The 21,638-nt window shown below is 38.3% G+C and overlaps 1 pseudogene; it reads right to left on the bottom strand.

The window, feature by feature from the left end:
- Positions 1 to 7,582: 7,582 nt before the first annotated feature.
- LOC143663568 (proteasome subunit alpha type-6 pseudogene) lies at positions 7,583 to 8,319 on the bottom strand (annotated as a pseudogene).
- Between the last annotated feature and the right edge of the window lie 13,319 nt (positions 8,320 to 21,638).

Consider the following 21,638-nt stretch of genomic DNA (forward strand, 5'->3'; position numbering starts at 1 on the left):
AATCACATAACGAACTATAATTCGAGGTAAGTTTGAAAAAAAAAAAAAGGCCTGGAAACCTTTAAATGTAATTTCTCTTTATGGAAATGAGTTTGGAGAGGTTAAAACCATGTGCAAGAATGGTTGTGTGACTTTGTAAGCCCCACAATAATTTCAGGCAGCCCCTCCCCCTCACAAATACAAACATAAAATCTAGGTACAAAGACAGCAAAGATAGCATCCCATGCAGAGTTTCAGGACAATCCCCTAACCCCCTCTTTCAGCCATACCACCAAACACAAGTTCTTCCTATATAGAAATTCTTTATCCAAACTCTAGAGCAGTGTTGTCCAATAGAACTTCCCGGAATGATAGAAATGCTCTATACCTGCACTGCCCAATACAGTAGTCATCAGCCACCTATGACTATTCAGCACTTGAAACGTAGCTAGTAGGACATAAGAACTGAACTTTTATTAAACTGCCACATATGGCTAGAGGCTACTATATTGGACAGTGCAGTTCTAGAATATGGAATTTGTAGGAGTGATTGGCAGAGAAAGAGGGTAGAATATAGACTATGTTCATATTTAGTGCCACAGAAGATGTTGAACAGGGTGGCAGTGTAAAAGGTTGAATTGAGGTGACAGGAGACTAAAGACTTTAAAATGAAGGTAAAAATGTACCCAGATAGACAAAACTGCAAAAATATCTAAGATATTTAAAGCATTTTTTTACTAATATATTTATTGTGCTTTCCGAAGTGACTTATTTGCTTTTTTATTGATATATATTCACATATCATGTAATCATCCAAAGTGTACAATCAGTGGTTCACAATATCATCATATAGCTGTGCATTTATCATCACAATTGACTTCTTTTTTCTTTTTTTATAAAAAATAACATATATACAAAAAAGCGATAAATTTCAAAGCACAGCAAAACAATTAGTTGTAGAACAGATTTCAGAGTTTGGTATGGGTTACAATTCCACAATTTTAGATTTTTATTTCTAGCTCCCTAAGATAGTGGAGACTAAAAGAAATATCAAATAATGATTCAGTAATCATACTCATTTGTTAAACCCTACTTTCTCTGTATGACTCCACCATCACCTTTGATCTTTCTCTCACTCTTTAGGAGTATTTGGGCTATGCCCATCCTAACTTTTTCATATTGGAAGGGAATGTTGATAATATGTGGCAGGGTGATGGAACTACTTGATGTTACAGAGAGGCTGAGCCCTCTAGGTTTCAGGACTTATCTGGTCCAGGGACCCATATGGAGGTTGTTGGATTCTGGAAGTTACCCTAGTGCATGGAGCCTTTGGAGAATATTATATAATGCCTTAGGTGTTCTTTAGGGTGGGCAAAAATAGTTTTGATTGGGGTTTAGCAAGCTATGATTTGTAGTGATGTCTAACTGAAGCTTGTGTAAGAGTGACCTCCAGAGTACACTCTTGCCTCTATTTGAACTCTCTCAGCCACTGATTCCTTACTTGTTGCACTTCTTTTCTCCCTTTTGGTCAGGATGAAATTGTTGAACCCACAATACCAGGGCCAGATTCATCCCTGGGAGTCATCTCCCATGCCGCCAGGGAGACTTTCACCCCTGGATGTCATGTCCCATGTAGAAGGGAAGGCAATGATTTCACTTGCAGAGTTGGTTTTAGAGAGAAAGAGGCCACATTTGAGCAATAAGAGTCCTCTAGAAGTAATTCTTAGGCATACTTATAGGTAGGCTAATCTTCTCCACTGTATACATAAGCTTCACAAGAGCAAGCCTCAAGATCAATGATTTCACTTATTGATTTGGGTGCCCTTAATGTTTGGCACAATATCTGGGGTTTCCCCAGTGGTAAAGTTTAATACTTCCATTTTTTTTTCTCCCATCCCTTAAGGGACTTTGCCAATACATTTGATTATCTGCTTAATATACTCGGGGATGTATTCAGGCATTACATTAAGTGATACAAGATTAAGGGCCCTCATTCTTATTCTGAGCTCCTTGTGTTTGGATTGTTTAAAAGATCTATCCAGACAGGTTTTGTTAAATTATGTGCCACAGAAAATTTAGGTTCTGGACAAAATAAACCTTTCTTCCTTTGGTGTCAAATAATAGATGAGGTTCTAAACCACAGACAATGTTTTCTTTACTCCTATGTTCTGAATTACCTTAATGCCAACCTGATCAGCTTTGGTCTTATCTCTAACTACCAAGTTATGCATGTATAAAACAGCCTTTCAAAATCCAGAAAACAAGATTACTACTCCAGACTAAATGTGACTGCCATAAGAGCTTACAATCTAGGCCCCTGTTTTCTTATAAATATTTTCTAAATGAGAACATATAACATTTTCTCTTTTGTTTCTAGCTTGTTCTGCCTCACCAAATGTCCCATAGGTTCATTCAAAATGTTGCATGCCTCACAACTTTCATTCCTTTTTGCAGCAGCACAATTTTCAATCATTTGTATATACCATCATTCACCAATCTACTTCTCAGTCAGCGCATCCTCCATTCATTGGGTATCATGTATAATGCTCAAAGTCAACAGTACATCAGCACTCTCAATTTTAGTTAATTTCATTGTTCCCAAGACAAAGATAACACCCTCACCAAATAAAAAATCCAAACCTCCCCTTAACTCTTGTCCCTCCCCCCATTGTTTACCCCTGGTGTTGCTGTGGTACTGTTGGTGTTTTCTAGTTAAACAGAGAATATAGCATGCAATAGCAGTTTTCCCCCTGGACCGCAAACACAAATGCTCTTTGTACAAGATTCATATATTTGCAGTTGTTCATGCCTGAACGTATTTATATTTGTAGTGTTAATCAGTGGGACACATGGGTCTATACAAGCCCTTTCAATCATGTTCACCTTCAATATGGTAATATTACTTATAGACCCACTAGTGAACCATCTTCTCTTCTTTCTATTCCCTTACATTTAAGTTCAACCTCATTAGCTAACTATTCACTCATTTCTAGCTTCAGTGTATCTCTAGGTCCCCTATATTCTTTATTATAAGCCTCTGGCTTTACCTTTACCATAGTCATAAAAGTGGAATTATACAGCATCTATCCTTTTGTGTCTGGCTTATTGTACCCAGTATTATGTCCTCAAGGCTCATCCATCTTGTTATGTACTTCAGGATATCATTTTGTCTTACTGCTGCATGATATTTCATCGCATGTATATACCACATTTTGTTAATCCACTTGTCTGTTGATGGACACTTGCATTGTTTCCATCTTTTGGTGATTGTGAATAGTGCCGCTATGAATATTAGTGTGCAAATGTCTATTTATGTAACTGCTTACAGCTCTTCTGAGCATATATCAAGTACTGGTATTGTTGGACCATAGGGTAACTCGATATTTAATTTCCTAAGAAACTGACTGTGTTAGTTTGCAAGCTGCGTGGAATGCGATATATCAAAACTGGAATGGCTTTTTAAAAGGGGAATTTAATAAGTTGCAAGTTTACAGTTCTAAGGAAGTGAAAGTTTCCAAATTCAGGCACTAACGAAAGGTTACCTTTACTCAAGAAAGGCCGATGGCTCTAGAACACCTCTGTCAGCTGGGAAGTCACATGACTGGCGTCTGCTGGTCTCTTGCTCCTGGGCTCCGTTGCTTTTAGCCTCTGTTCCTGTGGGGGTTCCTCACTTTGCTTCTCTGGGGCTGTCTTTCATTTCTTGTCTTCCCTTTGCTCTCTCCAGGTTCTGACTTGCTTACCATCACTTGGCAACATCTGCTGTGCTCCAAGCGTCCTCAAACATCTGTGTTTCTCTTCTGTCTGTGCCCACATCTGTGTCAGCTCTGCTCTGAAGTTTCTGTAGGCTCTGAGGCTTCTGTTGTTTCTGGCGTTTCTGACACTCTCCAAGATGTTTCCTGTTTAAAGAGATTCCAGTAAACTAATTAAGACCCACCTAGAATGGGTGGAGTCACAGCTAAATCTAATCAAAAGACTACAACCACAATTGGGTGTGTCTCCGTGGAGATAATCTAATCAAAACTTTCCATTCTGCAATATTGAATCAGGATTAGTAGAAAAGACTGCCTCCATAAGATTGAATCAGGCTTAAAGCATGGCTTTTAATATTTTCAAACCAGCATACCACCAAACTGTCTTCCATAGTGTAAAATTATACATCCCCACCAGCAGTACATAAATGTCCCAAATTCTCCACATCCTCTCCAACATTTGTAGTTTCCTATATGTTTAATAGTAGCCATTCTTATAGTTGTGAGGTGGTATCTCATTGTAGTCTTGATCTAATCTCCCTATAGCTAATGAAAATGAGCATCTCTTCATCTGCTTTTTAGCCATCTGTATTTGATCTTTAAAAAAACATTAAAATGCGTATTCATATCTTTAGCCCATTTTATAATTGGTCATTTGCTCCTTTGTTGTTAAGTTGTATGATTTCTTTGTGTATACAGGATATCAAACCTTTATCTGATGTGTGATTTCCAAATATTTTCTCCCAATGATTTGGCTGTCTCTTTACCTTTTTTGACAAAGTCTTTTGACGCACAAAATCATTTTATTTTGAAGGAATTCCCATTTATCTATTTTTTCTTTTGTGGCTTGTGCATTGGTTGTAAAGTTTTGGAAGCTGCCTCCTATTGCTAGGTCTTGAAGATGTTTCCCTACACTTTCTTCTATGATCTTAATGGTACTGGTTCTTATATTTAGGTGTTTGATCCAATTAGAGTTAAATTTTGTATAGGGTGTAAGGGAAGGGTCCTCTTTCATTCTTTTGGCTATTGATATCTACTTCTCCCATTCCCATTTATTGAAAAAACTATTTTGTCCCTGTTCAGGGGATTTGGGGGCCTTGTTGAAGATCAGTTTACCATAGATTTGGTGGTCTATTTCTGTGCTCTCAATTTGATTCCATTGGTCAATATTCCTGTATTTGTGCCTGTACCATGCTGTTTTAACCCCTGTGGCTTTATAATATGTTGTAAAATCAGAAAGTGTTAGTCCTCCCACTTCGTTCTTCTTTTTTAGGATGCTTTTAGCTATTTGGGATCTCTTTCCCTTCCAGATGAATTTGGTAACTAAATTTTCCAAGTCTTCAAAGTAGATTGTTGGAATTTTTATTGGTACTGCATTGAATCTATAGATCAGTTTGGGTAGAATTGGCATCTTAACTACATTTAACCTTCCTATCCATGAGCAGGGAATGTCTTTTCACCTATTTAGATCTTTGATTTCTTTTAGCAGTGTTATGTAGTTTTCCATGCACAAGCCCCTTACATCCCTAGTTAAGTTCATTCCTAGATACTTGATTCTTTTAGTTGCTATTTTAAATGGAATTTTTTCCTTAGTTGACTCCTCAGTTAAGTTATTGCTTGTGTATAGAAACATTACTTATTTTTACACATTAATGTTACATCCCACCATCTTGCTGAATTTGTTTATTAGCTCAAGTAATTTTGTTGTAGATTTCTCAGAATTTTCCAAGTATAGTATCATGTCATCTGCAAATAATGAAAGTTTTATTACTTCCTTTTCCAATTTAAATGTCTTTTATTTCTTTTACCGGCCTGATTGTTCTAGCTAGAACTTCTAGTACAATATTGAATAATAGTGGAGACAGAGGGCTTCCTTGTCTTGTTCTCAATCTAAGGAAAAAAACTTCCAGTCTGTCACCATTGAGTACAATGCTGGCTATGGGTTTTTCATATTATCATACCTTTACCTGGTTTTGGTGTTTTAGTGAGGTTAGCTTCATAAAATCAGCTAGTGTTCCTTTTTCCTCAATTTTTTGGAAAAGTTTGAGCAGGATTGGCGTTAGTTCTTTTGGAATATTTGATAAAATTCCATTGTGAAGCCATCTGGCCCTGGGCTTTTCTTCGTAGGAAGATTTTTGATGACTAATTGAATCTCTTTACTTGTAATTGGTTTGTTGAAATCTTCTATTTCTTCTTGAGTCAGTGTAGCTTGTTCATGTGTTTCCAGGAATTTGTCCATTTCATCTAGGTTGTCTAGTTTTTGGCATATCGTTATTCATATTATCCTCTCATGACTCTTTTTTCTTCAGGGTCCATGGTAATGAGCCTCTTTTCATTTCTGATTTTGTTTATTTGCATGCTCTCTCTCTTTTTCTTTATCAGCTTTGCTAGTGGCCCATCAATTTTATTGATTTTCTTAAAGAATCAACTCTTGGTTTTATTGATTCTTCCTATTGTTCTTTTGTTCTCCCATTCATGTAACTCTGCTTTAATCTTTGTTATTTATCGTCTTCTATTTGTTTTGGAGTTAGTTTGCTGTTCTTTCCCAAGTTCCTCCAGGTGAGCAGTTAAGTCCCTGTTTTTAACTCTTCTTTTTTAATACAGACATTTAGGGCAATAAATTTCCCTCTCAGAACAACCTTTGCTATATCCCCGTAAGTTCTGATATGTTGTATTCTCACTTTCATTTTCTCCAGATAGCTACTGATTACTCTTTGACCCATTGCTTGTTTATGAGTGTATTATTTAATCTCCATATATTTGTGAAAGTTCTCATTTTTTGGTGGTTATTGATTTCCAGCTTCATTCTATTGTGATCAAAGAAAGTGCTTTGAATAAAATGTCCTAAAATTTATAAAGACTTGTTTTGTGGCAGCATATGCTCTATCCTGGAGAAAGTTCCACGAGCACTAGAGAAGAATGTATGTCCTGGTGTTTTGGGGTGTAACAACCTATATATTAAGTCAAATTCATTTATCAAATTGTTTAAGTTCTCTGTTTCCTTGTTGGTCTTCTGTCTGTTCGTTCTGTCTATAGGAGAGAGTGGTGTATTGACGTCTCCTACTATTATTGTTGAAACATCTTTCACTCTCTTCAGTTTTGCTAATGTCTGTCTCATGTACTTTGGAGCTCCTTGATTGGGAACATAAACAGTTATGATTGTTATTTCTTCTTGGTGAATGTCCCTTTTACTAATGTTATTCTTTGTCTCTTATGGTGTCTTTATATTTAGAGTCTATTTTGTCTGATATTAGTATAGCTATTCCTACTTTCTTATGGTTACAGTTTGCAAGGAACATCTTTTTCCAACCTTTCACTTTCAATCTATTTGTATTCTTGTGTCTAGGATGAGTTTCTTGTAAGCAGGACGTAATGGAATTATATTTCTTAATCCATTCTGCCAATCTGTGTCTTTTAATTCGTAAGTTTAGTCCATTAACATTCAAAGCTATTACTGAAAAGGCATTTCTTGAATCACCATCTTGTCTTCTGGATTTTATTTGTCAGATCTACATAGTCTTTTCCTCCTTTCTCTTTTATCCTTTAAGTTACTCTTCAATTCTGTGCCCTTCTCCAGGCCTCCCTCTCCTGTCTTTCTTTTCAACTGGCAGAATTCCATTTAGTATTTCTTACGGGCCGGTTTCTTGTTGACAAATTCTTTCAGGATTTGTCTGTGAAAATTTCTTTTCAAAAAGCAGTTTTCATTTATACAGAGTTCTGATCACTTCAGGGGTAGGAGGAGTGGGAAAGGTTCCTTTTCAATCCAGGGGACTCCCTAATATTGGTTTGTTTATACCAAACACGTCGGCAAGTGGCATCATGGATTCGGTAAACCAATTACAATGTTAGTCTCTCTAGTCCCTCTCTGCTACGGCAACAAGGTGAGCATCAATCTCTGCCTCTGTAAGAATCCAGAACTGAGGATTTTCAGCTGTTACTACTCCAGCTTCTATTTCTGAAGGTTTGAAATAAATTGAACAGTAGATAGGCATAGGATTGCAGTTTCCACTGTCTGTTCAAATGTCCAATCAAATTTCTTCTTCACTTATTTTTTCAAGGAAACTGGTTGACTCAGTCTGTTTAACTCCTGCTGCGGTGGCTTCAGACCCAGAGTAGTAACCTGCAGGATCATACTTGTACACCTGAGGACCTTGTTCTTTATCTATACCAATTAAAATCATACAACAACCAAGAGGCTCATTTCAGCATTCTGTGTGTACACCTGAGAAATATCTGCAATTCATTTACACTGCATGTCCACAGGAATCTCATAGCCATACTTGTATTTCCAATTAGCTGCCTCATAGCATGCTCTCTGTGCCTGGGATCTGCTGTCAGCTGTCATTCCTGTCATCACACAGCCAATGTTTTCGGTTATCTTGAATAAGTGAGTCACTGTGCTGGAATCCAATAATTCGTCAGGTACTTCCTTCTGTGTGACAATTACTGCACAGTCTTTCCCTCTGACAGCTGCTGATGTAAGACCACCCTGGTTAATAACCTTAAAAGCATATTCTACTTGGTAGAGGCAGCCCTCAGGTGAAAAAATGGTAACGTGGCAGTCAAAACCAGTGCTGGAACCACGGGACATGTTGGTGCACCTACTACTTCAAATACAGTCTCTGTCTATGAATGTTTTAATCTCTCCCTCAGTTTTTTTTTTTTTTTTTTTTTTTTAAAGGAAAGACAGAGAGAAGGAAGGAAGGATAGAAGGAAGGAAGGGAGGAAGAAAGGGAAACATCTTTTAAACATTTTCTTGTTTTTTATTGTATTTTGTTTCTCCGTTTTTGTTACATGGGCTGGGGCCGGGAATCGAACCGAGGTCCTCCGGCATAGCAGGCAAGCACTTTGCCCGCTGAGCCACCGCGGCCCGCCCTCTCCCTCAGTTTTGGAGGACAATTTGGCTGGGTACAGAATTCGTGTCTGGATGTCTTTCTCTTTCAGGATCTTAAATATATCACACCACTGCCTTCTCACCTCCACAGTGCCAGTTGAGTAGTCTGTGTGGTTTCCCTTGTATGCAGTAGATTGTTATTCTCTTGTTGCTTTTAGGATTTTCTGCTTCTCTTCAACATTTGCCAGACTGATTAGTATGTGTTTTTGTAGAAGACCTATTTCTACTTACTCTATTTGGAGTTTATTGGGCTTCTTTGATTTGCTTGCATCTTTTTTACGGGTTGGGAAGTTTTCCCCCATTATATTCTCCACTAATCTTCCTAACCCTTTACTATTCTCTTCTACTTCTGGGACACTGATGATTCTTATATTTGTGTGCTTGTTTTGTCCATCATTTCCCCGAGAGCTGTTGAAAATTTTCCATCTTTTTTTGCCATTTGCTCTTTCGTGTGCTCAAAATCAGTTGTCCTGTCCTCTAGTTTGCTTATTCTTTCTTCTGCCTCTTCAAATCTGCCATTGTGTGTGGCTAGTATATTTTTGATTTGGTCAATAGCAGCTTTAATCTCTGTGATATCTGCGATTTTTTCTATTTATTCTTTCAAATTCCTCTTTATGCTTTTCTAGTGTCTTTTTGATCTCCTTTATGTCATTAGTCATCCCACTGATTTTATTCAGTGGAGTCATATGAAGACCTTTGATTAGTTTTTCCAAAGTTTGTGTCTCCTCTGTGTTTTAATTTGGTTGTTAGGCAAGGCTATATCTGGCAACATCTTCATATGCTTAGTGATTGTTCTAGTCTGCTAGCTACTGGAATGCAACACACCAAAGATGGATAGGCTTTTAATAAAAGGGTTTCATTTTGTCAGTTCTTCAGAGGAAAGGCAGCTAACTTTCATATGAGGTTCTTTCTTATGTGGAAAGGCTCAGGGTAATCTCTGCTGGCCTTCTCTGCAGGCCTCTGGGTTCCAACAACTTTCCCTGGGGTGATTCCTTTCTGCATCTCCAAAGGCCTGGGCTGAGCTGCAAGTACCGAGATGAGGTATGCGGAGCTGCTTGGGCTATGCTATATTGCGCTCTCTCATTTAAGCACCAGCCAATTAGGTCAAACATCATTCATTGCAGCAGGCACACCTCCTAGCCGACTGCAGATGTAATCAACAACAGATGAGGTTCACATACCACTGGCTCATGTCCGCAGCAACAGAACTAGGTGCCTTCACCTGCCCAAGTTGACAACTGAATCTAACTACCACAGTGATCTTCTTTTGTCTTCGAGGCATATATATATATCTTGATAGGGTTACTTTGGAAGTTGATTTCCTTCAGTAGTCTAAAGCTTTGTATTTGCAGGTCAGATGTGGAGCAGGATATGGGGCAGGGGGCAGGGCACAACAGTGTGATGATGGGTTGTGGTGCAGGTATAGGTATGGCTCAGTGATGCTATTCTGGTGCCTGTGAGCATTGATTGTGGGGCGTGAGGTTGTGGAGGTGCAGTGTGGGGTCCATAGGGGCAGGGTGCAGCTCAGGCAGGCCTTGGAGCACAGGAGCAGACTGTACTAGGAGGCATGAGAGATACAGAGTTAGGGCATGGTGAGAGGAGGATGGGAGGTTGTGCAGAGGCACAGGGGTTGATGCACAGGCAGGGTGTGGGTAAGCACATGGAGTGTGGGGTTTGTAGGTATCAGGGTGTGGGATACAGGGCACAGAGGTCCAGGCACAGGCAGGCAGGGCCTGGGTTGTTTCCTTGAACAAGTGGAGGGGTCCGGGGGGACAGGATGTGAATGTGCAAGTGGGTAGGGGTGGGGCACAGGTCACAGGAGTTGCAGGATGCGGGTCTGGGGCAGGTGATGTTGGGTGGTTGGGGCCCTGGCACAGGTGTGCAGATGCAGAGGTGTGGGGTTGGGCAGGGGTACACACATGTGCAGGGCAGGGGCTATGTAGCACAGATACACACGTGAACACCTGCCAAGTATGGGAGAAGGGCACTTGTGCTACAGGGAGGGGAAAGGTGTGCACATGTGCAGGGCAGGGCGTTGGGGTGCAAGTGTCATGAGGTAGGTGCACAGATGCAGGCCTGGGGGTTGGAGCCCTAGTGTGTGCAGGTTTGGGGAGCAAGGCCCTGGTCTGCACATGAACAGAGCTCAGGGGCAGAGGGTCAGAATTGCACCTGGGTCAGCTTGGGGCAAGTGCGGCCTGGATAGCTGCTCAACGCTTGCCCTGAGCTGGGGGGTTGCAGGGCAGGGTTGCACAACTGTATGGCTGCGTGTTGCCTGGGCATGAAGGTGAGTGCTTGCAGCTTGGATGCACAGGTGACTGCCTGCAGGGGGCAGGGAGGCGGGTAGGAGGGGTCAAGGGGCTGGGCGGTGTGCGGGTCTTGGGAGGGGTAGGGCAAGACTGTGTGCTTGCATGGAAGAGGTGGATCACGCTGGGGCAGGTGTGCGTGCATGTGCAGGGTGGGGGTGTGGAATGAAGGTATTTGGAGCACGGTAGGGTGGCGGGTGATAGGGTTCAGGTGCTTGGAGTATAGGGGAAATAGAGGGTCATGGGGCAGGGGTGGCATGCTTGAGGGTAGCGTACTCACGGAATGTGCTTAGCTTACTTCCTTGTCCCTGTCTCTCTGTCCACCTACTCCTGAGGGCCCCAGGCCTCCATTTGGAAAGGGGTGAGTTAGGCTATTTGCATTATCTGGACAGTCTCCAGTTCTCTGTGTCTCAATTCTTAAGCTTTTGTAACCAGAGCTTCCCTGTGTGGGGTAGAAGACCCTCCCTGGTCACTACACCCTAGAATCACCATCCCAGTCACCTTCCCATCACTTCTGTAGCTGTTCCTTGGAGCAGGGGTGAACTCAACCTCTCCTATTCTGCCATCTTCCTGGGACTTCTACTTATTTGCTTTTGAATTTGAAATGTAACTAACTAAATATATCCTGAATATTTTCACAGATTATAACTATGACTCATCCATATGCTTCTGGTCACAGAGAAATTTTAATGATAGGTCACAATCACTATGAAACAACAACAACAAAAAATGGTGCTTTAATTTATTTTGTTTTGTTTTATTTTTTAAACATAACAACACATGAACATGAACATTCTCACCATATGATCATTTCATTTTTGATAGATAATCAATAACTCACAATATCATCACATAGTTGTATATTCATTACTGATCATTTTTAATTTATTTTAATGTCTTTCCAAGAATCACTGACACTTTGACTTAGATTTGCAAATACCCAAATATATTTAAGTATAGGATAATAGCATGCATATTGTTCCATGCTATGGATAGTGAATAAGATTAGTTTGGCATGTGGGAGGGTTAATTTTATGTGCCAACTTCACTAGGCTATAGAACCACTTATTTAATCCAACAATTATTTAGGTGTTGCTATAAAGATACTTTGTATATGTGGATAACATCTACCCTACAATCAGTTAACTTAAAGGAGATTGCCTTTGATAATGTGGTGGGCCTCATTCAATTAGTTGAAAGGCCTTATGAACAAAAATTGAGGTTTCCTAAAGAAAAAGAAATTTTGCCTTAAGACTGCAGCATTGAAATCCACAGAACTACACTACGATAAAGAGTGGACCCTAAGTTAAATCATGGACTGTTCTTAATAGCACTATTATCAAAATATGCTATCATCGATTGTAACACCAATGCAAGGTGTTGATAGTGGGGTGGTGTATGAATTCTGTATTTTATGCATGATTGTTCTGTAAACCCAAAACATTCCTAATAAAGGGGGAAGGGAACAAAAAGACTGCAGCATCAACTCCCGTCTTGAGTTTCCAGCCTACTGGGCTACACTATAGATTTCAGACTTCCTCTCTACCCCAACCCGCAAACATATACTCAAATAAGCCAATTCCTTAAATATTTTCATTTCTTAAATATGATAGATAGATAGATATTGGTTGTGTTTCTGTGGAGAAACCTAACACATATTTCACTGATGACTGATAAAAACAAAAAATATGAAGTCTGAATCATTTTGTCTGATATGACCAAGATGTTAATGATTAACTTGTTTGTCATAGTAATTTGAAGGTTTTGTATGAATTCTGTCTAATATCTTAGTTGCCATATACATATCTCTTCAATTTAAAGTGTGAAATCTGATATGCATCAATAGTTATATTTGCTTTTTAAAATTGTTTAATCAAAATTATGTATTACTTCACAAGGAGGAACAGTAAACTGAAACTACAAGGATATACCACATGGATGAAGCTTAATGGCATAATATGATCCCTTTTTTATAAAGTTCAAAAGCAAGGCTTCACCTCTGGAGTTCAAGGTGAAGCAGGAGAATACTGGGAGACAAGATGGGAGAATGAACACATAGGTAGATATATTCTTAGTAAAGCTTTATTCTTGGGCTAGGTGATGGGTTCACATGTGTTCATTATAGAATGAAGAAATGAATGAGGGCAATCCATGGACCAATGACCTTAGGTTATGATTAATCTAATTTGGGTTACCTGAGGTCCAGAAGAGAAAAAACTCAAAAATTTAATACCGATATATATATATATATATATAAAATATTATAAATTTAATACCTATATATATATATATATATATATATATATATACATATCGGTATTAAACAAAATATATATATTTTAACATGGTTAGGCACCAGGAAACGAACCTAGGTCTCTGGCATGGCAGGCGAGAATTCTGCCTACTGAGCCACAGTAGCCCGCCCACCACAATATCTTTTGAAATCATAAATCCAACTACTGAAAAAGTCAGAGAAACTCTGCTTCAATGATAATTTATAGTTAGAAGTGGTAGTAAAATGAGAAATTGTTTTGAGTCATATTTTGTACAAATGCCTCTTTACAGCACCTCAAGTTGCTAGTGTTAGGAAGATAAATGATTACAGGACTGAAAGTTTTCAGGATAATTAAACTTACAGTAATATATTATTGTATGTTTTTATTATGAAGCTTGGGATGTCAGCATTTTACCCATTTTATATCACTTTAAAAATTTAAAAATTAGAATTATGACAACTACATCACCACTGTAAAGCAGAATGGCCTTATTTTTCTAGTTGTGTTAGATAAGATAATCACTGCCTCCCCTCATATATTCTTTTTTTGTTCTTACTTGAGCATAGATATTTTTTCTCTCTCCTTTTCTCTCTATTCCTTTCTCTCTTTCACACCTATCTCCACAGCTGACCGGTCCTGCAATGTAGTGATACCTGACCCAAGAAAAGGCAGTCTCTGGGCTGAGCTGAGCTAAACAAAATATGAGACTGTGAAATAAAAGATTCAATAACAGTGGAACTTTTAGCTAAATTATATAAATGCTAAAAATTCTTTAGCTCTGTATGTATGTGTATGCTAAGGAAATAAAGCACTACCCTAGATTTTGTCCTGATTATTCAGTTTTCCTTGGATTCCATAAGAATTGTTTCCTATAGTAACTCTCCTTTTACATGAGCTAGTTTGAATAAAGATCTGATCTTTAACCACCAAACATGGTCAGATTCTAAATTAATAACTAGACTTCCTGAAATTTTAACTATGATTCATAAACCATAAGCCCAGCCATAAGTAAAAATTATCTTTAAGTGGGTAGTCAGTAGCTGTAAGAGAGCAAAAGCATTTATAAAACTCCTGAAAGAAAAACGTAATCATTCTTAGGTTTTTGAACTGAGCATTTGCTTTTGACATAGACCTGTAAAAAAAATGTATAAAACTGTGACCAACAGCTTCCGTGATTTCTACATCTTTCTCAATTCTATGGAGTTTATGAACCTACATTTGACTTTAGAATCTGCACTTTCACTTTTCTGCTTTAACACACTCTTATAAAAACAATATAAGTAAATACTTAAATAATTACACAATTAAGGTGGAGACACTCTGAAATGGAAATGTTGGTTGGCAGACAGGGCCACCAAGCTTTGGCTCAAAATATATTTTGATAAGCAAAAGTCCAACATTGAGAATCCATACCCCTCCCCCACATCCCCACCTGTTGACATTTAGTTTTGGCATAATGCCTTTGTTACATTCAGTAGAAGGATATTGCAATGTTACTGTTGACTGTAGACCCTAGCATGCATTGATTGAACTGTGTTCCAATAGCCTTGATCCTTGAAGAGGATTGTATAAAGATACAACTATTACAATGTGACTGTGTGATTGTGAAAACCTTATGTCTGAGCCTCCTTTTATCCAGGGCATGGACAGATGAGTAAAAGTATATAGATAAAAAATAAACAAATAATAATGAGGATAAAGGATAAAATAAATTGGGTAGATGGTAATACCAGTGGTCAATGAGAGGGAAGGGTAAGGGGCATGGTATGTATGAGTTTTTTCTTTTTATTTATTTTGCTGGAGTGATCCAAATGTTCTAAAAAATGATCATGGTGATGAGTACACAACCATGTGATGAGATTGTGAGCCACTGACTGTACACCATGTATGGATGTGTGTGTGTGAAGATGTGTCAATAAAAATATTTTTTTTAAAAAGTCCACTGGAATTTGAAAAGCAATATAGGAATGGGAACATATAATGTATAAATGAAGTTGTATGAAATTGAATGGACTAAAGTCATCAGCTTGCTTAATAATCAAGTAAATTTTATATTCATTTTATTAACTAAGGAATTTTTATAAGTGCTTTGTTTTCTCTTACTTAAAACAGTCAAATGTCATTGTAATAACAACTGTGGCAGATTGTAAGAATAAGTACCTAAACATCAAATTTCCTGTTCAACTGGAAATGTAACTATGTTTAGAACTGGTAGCCAATGCTATTTGACTTGTCCAAGGAAAGTGCCAAGAATTTGCACAACCTTTGCCTTCTGAATTTTTCCAAGTAATGCCAGAAACTGGATAGTTTTTGGAAAGTGGGTGTTCTAGTTTGCAAGCTGCCAGAATGCAATATACCAGAAATGGAATGGCTTTTAAAAAGGGGAACCTGTTATGTTGCTAGTTTACAGTTCTAAGGTCATGAGATGTCCAATTAAAGCAAATCTAAAAATTGTCCAAATTAAGGTACCAACAAGAGGTTATCTTCACTCAGGAAAGGCCGATGAGGTTCAGGGTTTCCCTCTCAACTAGAAAGACATGTGGCAAACACAGCAACTTCTGCTGGTTTCCTCTCCAGGGCTCTTAGTTCATGAAGCAACCCCAGGGGCATTTTCCTTCTTCATCTTCAAAAGTCTCTGACTGTTGATTTCTGTTATTCTCATGGCTCGCTCATCATTCTGAAGCTTTCTCCAAAATGCTTCCTTCTTTAAAGGATTCCAGTAAACTAATCAAGACCCATATGGAATGGGTGGGGCCACATCTTTGTAGAGATATTTCAATCAACTTTCCAATATGCAGTACTGAAAAGTGAATTCAACAGCCAATTTGAAGTTTTCTTGTGTAATCATTATTACTATATTGTCATGTTTTGCCACTTTAAACTTGCAAAATTGTAATAAAAAAAAAAAGGCTGCCTCCACAAGATTGATGAGGATTAAAACATGGCTTTTCTAGGGTACATAATCTTTTCAAACCAGCACAGTGGGCTACCTAGATAAATGTTTTGAAAAAACTCTTTAGAGATCAATTGTGCAGGGACTTGTTCAGATTCTAAACAAAATCAAGCAGTTGGTCTCAGGAAATTTAATGAAGTCTGTTTTATCTTCTAATTACAACTGAGATTTATTATAATTTTCATAGTTTGGGAAGTATCCTGTTAGTAGGATTTTTTGATAAACTAAGGCATACCCAGAAAATTCCTTTCTTTCTATTCTATTGAAAATATTTCTAGAATACATCAGTTCTTTTCAGACTTTAGACAACACAGGTTAGTGAACATAATAGGGAATCTTTGGTGTTTGAGCCAAATTTGGTGTTGAAACCATATTCAGGGTAAGAGATAATATTTGGTCAGCATTTTGCAAACAAAAATACCATAGATAAGAAGCAGAGAGTCTGAGTGAAATTAAATTACTTTAAACTACTGTATATTCATTGAGAAGAATAACTCAGAAAATGGTCTGAATAGAAGATAGGGAGAACCTAGCACAAACAGACCTGGCACACAGGGTCTCATGATCGTGACTCTGAAAGCATCTTTAAACTTGCAAAATTGTAGCTGTAGAATCAGAGTTTGATTGAGCCAAAGGTGTACTGAGGCTGGAATTTTCCATGGAGGTCAGTTTCAGCTCCATGTGTATTGGGTACTTTTTTTTAATACAACAGAGAAAAGCTAGTTAAGAACCTTTGTTAATTGGATTTTGATACATTCATCCACTCACTGCAGCTTCCTTATGAAGCATTGAGAATGCAGAATTAGAAAATATATTGTCCCTGAGTTCAACAGCCAGTGTGAAGTTTTCTTGTGTAATCAAACTATTACTATATTGCCGTGAGTTTGTACTACTGTTCTAGCTTTCTAGCTGCTGGAATGCAATACACCAGAAACAGAATGGCTTTTAAAAAGGGGAATTAAACAAGTTTGCTAGTTTACAGTTCTAAGGCCAAGAAAATGTCTCAATTAAAGCAAGTTTATAAAAATGTCCAAATTAAGGCACCAACAAGAGGTTACCTTCACTCAAGAAAGGCCAATGAAGTTTAGGTTTCCTCTCTTAACTGGAAAGGGAAATGATATACATGGTGACATCTGCTAGCTTTCTCTCCAGGCATCTTATTTCATGAACTCCCCCAGTGGCATTTTCCTTCTTCATCTCCAAAGATCTCTGGCTGCTTGGCCTCTAGCAGTTCTCCTGGTGATCTCGTTGTTCTTCTGTCATTCTGAAACTTTCTCCCAAATGCTTCCTCTGTTAAAGGATTCCAGTAAACTAACCAAGACCCACCTGGAATGGGTACAGTCACATATCCCTCTAATTAATACCCACAACTGGGTGAGTCACATCTCCATGGAGATAACATAATCAAGCCTCCAACCTAAAGTTCTGAATCGGGACAAAAAGAAACTGCTGTCTCCACATGACGGGATCAGGATTAAATCGTGGCTTTTCTGGGCACATAATCCTTTCAAGCTGGCACAACGATCTTAAAAATACTAATTTGGAAAGCAGAAGTCTGGATGGAAGACAGAATGGAATTGGGGTGGTGGTAGGGAATGAAGAATTTTCTTAGGGGTAAGCAGGTAAAAATGCTATCCACTGTTGTCTCTTAGCAATGGGATTATGGCATATACTATTCTCTTTATTTGCACTTTTATGTTCTTTTCAAAGTTTCTGAAATGAGTATAACATTTGGTCTGGAAAAATGTTTAAAACTGGTAAATAAATCTGTAAAAAGAGAAGCAATTGTGACAGATAAAAACCTACATTTAATGAAAATACCTAAAGAGCTTAACATAGTTCCTGGCATATAATATGCGCTTGTTTTAGTTTGCTAATGCTGCCGGAATGCAATATCCCAGAAAAGGGTTGGCTTTTTTTTTTCATATTGTGTAGTATAACATATATACAAAGCAAAGAAATAAAAAAAAAAAAAGCAGTAATTTTCAAAGCACTCTTCAAAAAGTGATTACAGGATAGATCCCAGAGATTGTCATGGGCTATCATACGATCCTCTCATATTTTTCCTTCTAGCTGCTCCAGAATATAGGAAACCAGAGGGATTAAATTTTTTTTTATCATCACAATTGACTTTTTTTCCTTCTTTTTTTGTGAACAATAATATATATACAAAAAAAACTCTAAATGTCCAAGGACAGCACCACAATTGGTTGTAGAACATATTTCAGACTTTGACATGGGTTACAACTTCACAATTTAGGTTTTTACTTCTAGCTGTTCTAAAATACTGGAGACTAAAATATCAATTTAATGATTCAGTATTCATATTCATTTGTTAAGTCCTATTTTCTATGTATAATTCCACCATCACCTTTGATCTTTCTATATATCTCTCTGGGATTGTTTGGGTTATGGCAATCTTAACTTCCTGCTATTGGAAGGGTCTGCCACTAATATGGGGTAGGGAGATGGAGCTATCTGACCTTCTGGAGAGGCTGGACTAGGTTTCTGGACTTACCTGGACCAGGGATCCATCTGGAGGTTGTACGTTTCTGGCAAGTTACTCTAGTGCCTGGAACCGTTGTGGAATCTTATATATTGCCCTATGTGTTCTTTAGGATTGGCTGGAATGGTCCTGGTTGGGGGTTGGCAGGTTATGATAGGCAGCAAGCTCTACCTGAAGCTTGTGTAAGAGCAACTTCCAGAGTAGCCTCTCGACTCTATTTGAACTCTCTCTGCCACTGATACTTTATTAATTACACTTCTTTCCCCCTTTTGGTCAGGATGGAATTGTTGATCCCATGGTGCCAGCTCTGGGTTCATCCTTGGGAGTCCTCACCCATGTCGCCAGGGAGACTTTTACCCCTGGATGTCATGTCCCATGTTGGGGGGAGGGCAATGTTTTACTTGCAGAGTTGGGCTCAGAGAGACTGAGGCCACATCTGAGCAACAACAGAGGTCCTCCAGAAGTAACTCTTAGGCATGCCTATAGGTAGTCTAAGCTTCTCCGCTACCTATATAAGCTTCACAATAGCAAGCCTCGTGATCAAGCACATGGCCTATTGGTTTGGGTGTCCCTAAAGTTTGACACAGTAGCAGGGGATTCCCTGATGGTAAGGTTTAATAGTTCCATAGTCTTTCTCCCCTTGCCCTCAGGGGACTTTGCCAATACTTTTTGATTATCTGCTTAATGTACTCTAGGATGTTTCCAGGCATTACAATAATCTAAACAGGATTAAAGGACCTCTCTCACACTCTGTGCTCTCTGTAATTCAGTTGTTCAAATGATTTATACAAATAGCTTGAATTAGATTATGCACTTCAGAAAATGTCAGTTCCTGATCAAATAAACCTTTCTTCCATTGGTCTCAGAGTATGTGTGGTTCTAAAATATAGACACTGTCTTCCTTACCCCTATGTTCTGAATTATTTCAACCTCAACCTGTTTGGTTTTGTTCTTATTTCTAAATATCAGGTTATATATATAAAACAGCCTCTCAAAATCCAGAAATAATAATCACAACTCCAGACTTAATGTGTTTGCTGTAAAAGCTTACAGCCTAGGCCCCTGTTTTCTTATAAGCATTTTCTATGTTCATTTTCAATGAACATTGTCCCACATGTTCATTCACATCGTTGCATGCCTCACGACATTGTTCCTTTCTGTATCTGCACAGCCTTCGTTTATAAGTATACACTGTTGTTCACCATTCTACTTCTCTGTCAGTGCATCCTTTAGCCACCTGCATTCATCGGGCATCACGTAGAGGGCCCAAAGTCCACAGTCCATCAACATTCTCAATTTTAGATCATTTCATTGTTCTCAAGAGACAGAAAACCAATAAACACACCCTCACCAAATAGGAAACCTAAACCTCCTCTTAACTCTTGTCCCTCATCCCATTATTTATCTCTGCTGCTGCTGTGGCAGTGCTGATGGTTTCCTTTTGAACATAGCTCATGGCATGCAATAGCAGTTTTCCCCCTGTACCCTGGACTTAAACACTCTTTATATGAGAATCACATCTTTGAAGTAATTCTTACAAGAACTCATTCATATTTCTAGTGTGAGTCAGTGGGACACATAGGTCCCTTTCAATCTTGTTCATCTTCAATATGGTAATATTGAACAAGATACAACCCCTTTCAATCTTGTTCATCTTCAATATGGTAATATTACTTCTAGACCCACTAGAGAATCACCTTCATTCCTATCTATACCCTTACGTTGGAGTTCAACCTCATTTGCTAATGGTTCACCCATCTCTAGCTTCTGTCTATCACTAAGCCCCTGTGTTATAAGTCTCTGATGATACCTTTATGCTGGTCATAAAAGTGGACTCATACAGTATCTGACTTGGGGTACAATGACATATATGTCTATTAGGTCTAATTCATTTATCAAGTTATTTAACTTCTCTATTTCCTTGTTGATCTTCTGTCTGGTTGTTCTATTTGTTGAGGAGAGGGGTGTATTCTGTCTGGTTGTTCTATTTGTTGAGGAGAGGGGTGTGCTATTTTTGTTGAAATAGCTATCACTCCCTTCAGTTTTGCCAATATCTGTCTCATGTATTTTGGAGCTCCTTGATTGGGAACATAAACATTTATGATTGTTATATCTTATTAGTGAATTGTTCTTTAATTAGTATATGTAGTTCTTCTTTGCCTCTTATGATGTCTTTACATTTAAACTTCATTTTGTTTGATATTCGTATAGCTACTCTTGCTTTCTTTCAGTTACAATTTGTGTGGAAGATCTTTTCCCATCCTTTCACTTTCAATCTACTTGTATGCTTGAATCTAAGATGAGTCTCTTGTAAACAAAATATAGCTGGATTATGTTTCTTAATCCATTCTGCCAATCTGTATCTTTTTTTAGAATATTTATTAATAAAATCAATCAACATACAACATAAACATTCTTTTTTTTCCCATCACATAGTTGTATATTCATCATCATGATCATTTCTTAGAACAGTTGCATCAATTCAGAAAAGGAAATAAAAAGGAAACAGAAAAAAATTCATACATACTGTGCTAGTTTGAAAGATATGTGGACCCTAGAAAAGCCATGTTTTAATCAAAATCCCATGTCATAATGGCAGAATAATCCCTATTCAATACTGTATGTTTGAATCTGTAATTAGATAATCTCCCTGGAGATGTGATTTAATCAAGAATGGTTGTTAAACTGGATTAGGTGATAACATGTCTCCATCCATTTGGGTGGGTCTTGATAAGTTTCTGGAGTCCTATAAAAGAGGAAACATTTTGGAGAATGAAAGAGATTCGGAGGGAGCAGAGAATGCTGCAGCACCACGAAGCAGAGAGTCCATGAGACAGCAATGGAGATGTCCTTTGGAGATGAAAAAGGAAAACGCCTCCCCGGGAGCTTCATGAAACCAGAAGCTAGGAGAGAAAGCTAGCAGATGATGCTGTGTTCACCATGTGCCCTTCTAGCTGAGAGAGAAGCCCTGACCGTGT

This window comes from Tamandua tetradactyla, chromosome 19, assembly GCF_023851605.1.
Source record: "Tamandua tetradactyla isolate mTamTet1 chromosome 19, mTamTet1.pri, whole genome shotgun sequence".
Lineage (NCBI taxonomy): Eukaryota > Metazoa > Chordata > Mammalia > Pilosa > Myrmecophagidae > Tamandua > Tamandua tetradactyla.